The sequence below is a fragment of the Lipotes vexillifer genome, unplaced genomic scaffold, assembly GCF_000442215.2.
Source record: "Lipotes vexillifer unplaced genomic scaffold, Lipotes_vexillifer_v1.1 scaffold113, whole genome shotgun sequence".
In the NCBI taxonomy this organism is placed as follows: Eukaryota; Metazoa; Chordata; class Mammalia; order Artiodactyla; family Lipotidae; genus Lipotes; species Lipotes vexillifer.
The window spans coordinates 480327-487810 of NW_006792514.1; positions in this window are offsets into that span (position 1 = coordinate 480327).

Consider the following 7484-nt stretch of genomic DNA (forward strand, 5'->3'; position numbering starts at 1 on the left):
CTCGCGCCCGTCTCTGGAGCTCCTTTAGGCAGCGCTCTTAAAACCCCTCTCCTCGCGCACCAGGAAACACAGAGGCAAGAAAAGGTCTCTTGCCTCTTGGGTAGGTCCAGACTTTCCCCCGGACTCCCTCCCGGCTATCCGTGGCGCACTAACCCCTTCGGGCTGTGTTCAAGCCGCCAACCCCAGTCCTCTCCCTGCGCTCCGACCGAAACCGAAACCGAGCCTCAGCTCGCAGCCCCGCCCGCCCCCGGCGGGTGAGCACACGAGCCTCTCGGGCTGGTGAGCGACGGTCGGTGCCGACCCTCTGTGCGGGAATCTCTCCACTTTGCCCTGCGCGCCCCTGTTGCTGTGCTGTCCTCCGCGGCTCCGAAGCTCCCCGCTCCGCCTCCCGCAATCTCTGCCCGCGAAGGGGCTCCTAGTGTGTGGAGAGCTTTCCTCCTTCACGGCTCCCTCCCACTGGTGCAGGTACCGTCCTTATCCTTTTGTCTCTGTTTATTCTTTTTTCTCTTGCCCTACCCAGGTACGTGGGGAGTTTCTTGCCTTTTGGGAGGTCTGAGGTCTCCTGCCAGCGTTCAGTAGGTGTTCTGTAGGAGTTGCTCCACGTGTAGATGTATTTCTGGTGTATCTGTGGGGAGGAAGGCGATCTCTGCGTCTTACTCCTCCGCCATCTTGGAAAGCTCCGATGGGTGGGTTTTTTTGTTTACTCTATATTTTTGTATCGTGTGAGACTTTTAAACAGTTAATATGTTTATATATTATTCATTATGAAAAAAAGTACATCCAGTGGTCCCAAGACATTCCTCTGTCATTCCAGTTTTGTGGTGTCTTAGGAGAGAAAACTGAAAGAACAGTGTATGGTTTTGAATTGTTTCATTGCATTGTTTATCTTGGCCAAAGATGAGTGTGGTTACACTTGAGTTATTGCTAAACAGTGAGAAGCTGTGATATGAAAGAGAATATAAGCAGTTTCTGTTTATTCCCTTTGTTAAGTCAATTTAGAAATCATCAGACGTTGGTTGAAGAAAAAAGTACAGCCCTTAGTTTAATAATATCATTTATGTGATCTAATTTGTATTTTCTAGCAGTTCAACCTTAGTCAGAGACATTCAGTGGCTGAGAGGCGTATTAATCATTTCTGGGAAAAAGCTAGGACACCACATTATGAAATGCTTTTGCATGGTGTATCCCACTGGATCCTTTTAAGAGCAATGGATGCAGTAGCACAGGAGGCCCTGATTCTGCTTCATATAGGATGAGATGGTCCCAGAGAAAATGATGACATAAACTGAGCCATAGAGATGGTAAGTGACAGCGTCAGCAATTGGATGGAGCTAGGCTCTCTGGTTTCAAATTTTGTTCTCTCTCCACCCAGCATGAGGGTGTGCACCATAGCAGAGCTGCCCAGGGTAAAATGTACTGGGACCATGTTTTGTCCCAGTAAAGCTTCAAACCACTGAAAAGTGTTGTGAGAGAATATTAGGCTTGAAGGAAGAGGATGAGTGTCAAATAAGATAACAAATATGAAAGAACTTCCTTGGAAAAAGTTTTTCAAAGTGAGGTGGTGCTTTGGTGATGAGTGGTATAACAACACGTTCCATCTGTCCTTGACATGCTTTGAGATGTGCCCGAGAGTTCTACTGTCTTTTTTTTTTTTTTTTTTGCATTACATGGGCCTCTCACTGTTGTGGCCTCTCCCGTTGCGGAGCACAGGCCCCGGACGCGCAGGCTCAGTGGCCATGGCTCATGGGCTCAGCCGCTTCGTGGCACATGGGATCTTCCCGGACCGGGGCACGAAGCCGTGTCCCCTGCATCGGCAGGCGGACTCTCAACCACTGCGCCACCAGGGGAGCCCTCTACTGTCTTTTAGATTCAAAAGCTGATGCAGAGGATGGGGAGAGATGAGGAGGGAAGAGAACCAGGATAGGAACCTCATGGGATCACTTCTCTTTGGATCGGAGGACTCTGCCATTAAGGGAAGCTACTTTCGAGAAGGAAGTGGGCCTTCCTCCAGACCTTAGGGGCTCCTCTTCTCTTCTCTTGTGTGGACAGATTTTGAATGACAAACAGTTTTGTCATTGTGCCCATCCCCATGTGCTGTGATTGGAGCTGGGATGGTAGCTGCATATACAGAGCTCAGATCAAATGAAGTTCAACAGACAGCTGCCACATGGGTACAACTTCCTGTATCTTTGGGTCTGGATGAGGGTTTGTGAAGAGCTGACTTATGAAGATGAGGCTTTGTGCTTCATTTCCAGCCTCTAAGGCCACGTGCTCCTTTGAGCATTGGATTTCTTAAGGACAGACTGGATTATCACCTCCTTGTTGTTGTTTTGTTAGGTTTTCAAAATGGGAAGTCTTGAGAACCAAATACCTTCATTTATTCAGAAGGTGAGAAGGGTGGTTCAGGGTCATCCACCCATCTACTCATTCAGCATGTGTTATATGCCTGATATTAGTGGATGCTGGAGGGTGGTGATGGATACAAAAACCAATTCTGTTCTTGCCCTGAACTCATAATCTAGTGGGGAAGGGGAAGAAGAGACATGGAAATGACTATTCCATTACAATGTGCTAGGTGAAGCACTGGGCACATACTAGGTACACAGAAATGGCCCATGAATGGAAATATTATAATAGGTGTATGAACAGACCCTAGATTCAAGGCCTAGAGCAGAGCTTCTTAACCATGGTGCTATTGACATTTTGGGCCAGATAATTCTCTCTTACAGGGGATTGTCTTGTGCACTGTAGGATGTTTAGCAGTATCCCTGGCCTCTACCTACTAGATGTCTGTGGCACTCCTCACCCAACTGTGACTATCAAAAATGTCTTCAGGCATTGCCAAATGCCCCTGACAGGGCAATATCACCCTTGGTTAAGAACCACTGGCCTAGAGGAACATGGGGTTATCATTCCATGTTTGGCAGGGCTAGGGAAAGGTATTCATGGTAGGACATTCTTAATTGATTGATAATTCAGGTTCAGCTCAGTTTACCCCCAAGAAGTATGGCTGCTGACAGTGGCTTAGCTAAAGGCATTTTTGTCCAAATCTGGATGGATTTCCTTCCTTCTCCTCACCGCAGACAAAATATTCCATCAGACCCTGTATTCTTTTCTCTCTGGGTCCAATTTTCCAGTCTTCCTTTCAGTTGGGTGGGGCCAGGTGACTGAGTTGTGGCCAGTAGAATGTGGTCACTTTCTAGCCTCGTCCCTATAAAACCTCCCACATGTTCCTTTACTTTGTCTTTCATGGCTTGTTGACTGTAAGCACAGAATCCAGAAGAGGACCCTGAGGTCCTGGAAGGTGAGGGAAGCCCTGGAGGAAGAGGCCTGAGACCCTGAATGTCCACGTGGATCCCTGCCCTCTCCTAATCTGCATTGGACTGTAACACGAGAAAGAAACGAACTTACTGTGCAATAGTACTGACATTTAGGGGATGTTTGGCATAGTAGTTAGCTTTCTTGATTAATATACTCTCCCTTGCTCCCTCTCCTTTATTGGGTACCTCTCACATGTCATAAAAATACTACTTAATGTTACTTCTCTTTGGTCACTCTGGTGACATGCGCTTGTTGTAACCTAGGATATAGCCCTGTCTTAGCAGTACCTATGATATAATTAATTGTATACCTTCTTATCTCACATGCTTTTCCTTTTCAAAATCTTCCTTGGAAGGGATGAGTGTTTGAATCTGCCTCTAGTGCTCTCTGAGACTCCTGGGACCCGGTCATGGAATAGGAGTTTTGGTTACAATCCAAGCAGAAAATTCTTCCTGAATGCTGAGTTCATAGTAGCTTTATTCCCCACACGGTTCAAATGGTGACATTCTGAAGGCAGAGGAAGAAAGAGGACAGTCAATCCTTTTATTTAATTTTGGCAAGACTACGGGTTATGGTGCTCTGGGGAAATGCAGCCACAGATGCATCAACCTTTTTAAAAATTCTTGGCAGTTTAACCCTTTGCGTCGTAAACCTAAACACAGACAGTGCATCCTTGAAGAAAGCTTGTATTGGCTACATTTGTCACCAGTATCCCTCCTCCAAGATCATCCTTCCATCTGTGCTTGTGAAATGCAAGTTTTGTTTACTTTAGTCAGTATTTATTTGCTACATTATTTGGGTTATGATTTTCAGCATGTTGGACAGTTTTATGATTAGCTTAGCAATCTCTATTTTATATATCATTTGCTGCCAAGTTATAGATAAGCATAAGGGAATTTTTTTTTCTAATCGTGATAATATTGTATCTACAGTGACAATATTGTATCTCTATTTGAGAGGCAGCATAGCAAAGTGGTTAAGAACATAGACTCTGGAGCCCTACTGCCTAGGTTCTAATCCCAGTTTAGCTTTTTACCTACTGTGTGACCTTGGGACAAGTTGCTTAACTTCACTGGGCCTTGCTTTCAGGACAATAATTGTACCCACTTCATGGAGCTATTGTGAGAACCAAAAGGGTTAATTTGTGTATGGACTTTAGATGTGTGCCTGGCACAATATACATGCTTTATAAATGTTATCCTTCAGTGTTTCTGTGCTCTGTATTTTTCATATATTTTAATTACACGGTAATCAAAAGGAGAAACTTGTTATTATTTAATTCATTAGGTCTTGAAACTTCTTCTGTGCTTTTAAAGGACTTAATTAGCTAGAGTTATTGCAACTCAGTTTGGGGAAAATTTTCTATTATATATACACAGACAGGAGGAAGTATGAAAAAATGAATTCGAAAATTTCATAGCATCATCTCTGGGAGGTTTAATTATGGATAATCTTAATTCACTGAAAATTTTCTCATTTGCATTTTTCTAGTCTCTGCACATGAGCCTATATTACTTGTAGAGTTTGTTTTAACAGAAGGATTAATATTTTTGACATTTTGTATTCTATAGTCAAATCCTTTTTTTAGGAATTTAGTACTCCTGAATGTTTTAGCTTTTTATCTACTGATGTAAGTCTCTTTTCATTTCCTTTGCTCTTCCCAGTAATACTTACATTTATGTGCAGTTCTTTTTTTTTTTTTGCGCTACGCAGGCCTCACTGTTGTGGCCTCTCCCGTTGCAGAGCACAGGCTCCGGACGCGCAGGCTCAGTGGCCATGGCTCACGGGCCTAGCCACTCCACGGCATGTGGGATCCTCCTGGACCAGGGCATGAACCCGCGTCCCCTGCATCGGCAGGCGGACTCTCAACCACTGCGCCACCAGGGAAGCCCTTATGTGTAGTTCTATAAGGATTTCTTCTTTTTTTATTTTTTAATCTTTGGTTGAACCATATACCATTCTAAGTGCTCTACGTTACATATACTATCTCACATAATTTCCCAACAATACTACTACTATCCCATTTTACATATGAGACAAGAAGTTAAGTAACATGCTGACACACACACACACACACACACACACACACACACACACACACACACACATATATATTCTACGTCATAATATTGACTTTCAGTCCAGTAATCCTCCACTGTAATAGCTCCTTTACTTTGCAGTGAAAATTGATTTGTATATTTTTTGCCTCTGGGTCCTTGTGGGATTTTTTTTAAAATTCAAACAGAAAGTCACAAAAATTATAATCATCCTCATCAGTTCATTCAGTCCCATGTAATTAATTTTTTTTCATCTTGATCTTTTGTTAGCACTTTTATGAATTCATCAGTTTTCCATTCGATTTCTGAAAATGCTTATTCACTCAGTTCAGCAGTATAGTCAGTTACCAGAAAGCTGTACTTGTCTGTCTTTTCCATGAATTCCATGAAGATGAAATGCTTTTATAGGAAATTTTTGCAAAAGAATCAGAGTACACCCAGAGCTGTCTGTAAATGACAAAAGACTTAAAAATGACCACGGTTAAAGATTTGATGAAAGTTCATAATAATGCAATTGACAAGGAAATTTAGTTATTTATGATATATACATTTTAAAGTAATAACTAGAATTATGACTTACAACATTATACCAGAACATATAAGAGTTTTAGAAATTTCATGTAATGTCTGAAACATTTATATTAACGTATTTCCATACAAATAACCCAAAGAAAGTTTAGTATTGGTTTTTTCTGTTTGTTTGTTTTTTTATACTGCAGATTCTTATTAGTCATCACTTTTATACACATTAGTGTATACATGTCAATCCCAATTGCCCAATTCATCACACAACCATCCCCACCCCACCACGGTTTTCCCCTCTTGGTGTCCATACATTTGTTCTCTACATCTGTGTCTCAACTTCTGCCCTGCAAACCAGTTCATCTGTACCATTTTTCTAGGTTCCACATACATGCGTTAATATACGATATTTGTTTTTCTCTTTCAAATTACTTCACTCTGTATGGCAGTCTCTAGATCCATCCACGTCTCAACAAATGACTCAGTTTCGTTCTTTTTAATGGTTGAGTAATATTCCATTGTATATATGTACCACAACTTCTTTATCTGTTCGTCTGTCGATGGGCATTTAGGTTGCTTCCATGACCTGGCTATTGTAAATAGTGCTGCAAGGAACATTGGGGTGCATGTGTCTTTTTGAATTATGGTTTTCTCTGGGTATATGCCCAGCAGTGGGATTGCTGGATCATATGGTAATTCTATTTTTAGCTTTTTAAGGAACCTCCATACTGTTCCCCATAGTGGCTGTATCAATTTACATTCTCACCAACAGTGCAAGAGGGTTCCCTTTTCTCCACACCCTCTCCAGATTTCCTGATGATGCACATTCTAACTGGTGTGAGGTGATACCTCATTGTAGTTTTGATTTGCATTTCTCTAATAATTAGTGATGTTGAGCAGCTTTTCATGTGCTTCATGGCCATCTGTATGTCTTTTTTGGTCTATTTAGGTCTTCTGCCCAGTTTTGGATTGGGTTGTTTGTTTCTTTAATATTGAGCTGCATGAGCTGTTTATATATTTTGGAGATTAATCCTTTGTCCGTTGATTCGTTTGCAAATATTTTCTCCCATTCTGAGGGTTGTCTTTTCATCTTCTTTATGGTTTCCTGTGCTGTGCAAAAGCTTTGAAGTTTCATTAGGTCCCATTTGTTTATTTTTGTTTTTATTTCCATTTTTCTAGGAGGTGGGTCAAAAAAGATCTTGCTGTGATTTATGTAAAAGAGTGTTCTGCCTAGGTTTTTCTCTAAGAGTTTTATAGTGTCCGGTCTTACATTTAGATCTCTAATCCATTTTGAGTTTATTTTTGTGTATGGTGTTAGGGAGTGTTCTAATTTCATTCTTTTACATATAGCTGTCCAGTTTTCCCAGCACCACTTATTGAAGAGACTGTCTTTTCTCCATTGTATATCTTTGCCTCCTTTGTCATAGATTAGTTGACCATAGGTGCGTGGGTTTATCTCTGGGCTTTCTATCTTGTTCCATTGATCTATGTTTATGTTTTTGTGCCAGTACCATATTGTCTTGACTACTGTAGCTTTGTAGTATAGTCTGAAGTCAGGGAGTCTGATTCCTCCAGCCCTGTTTT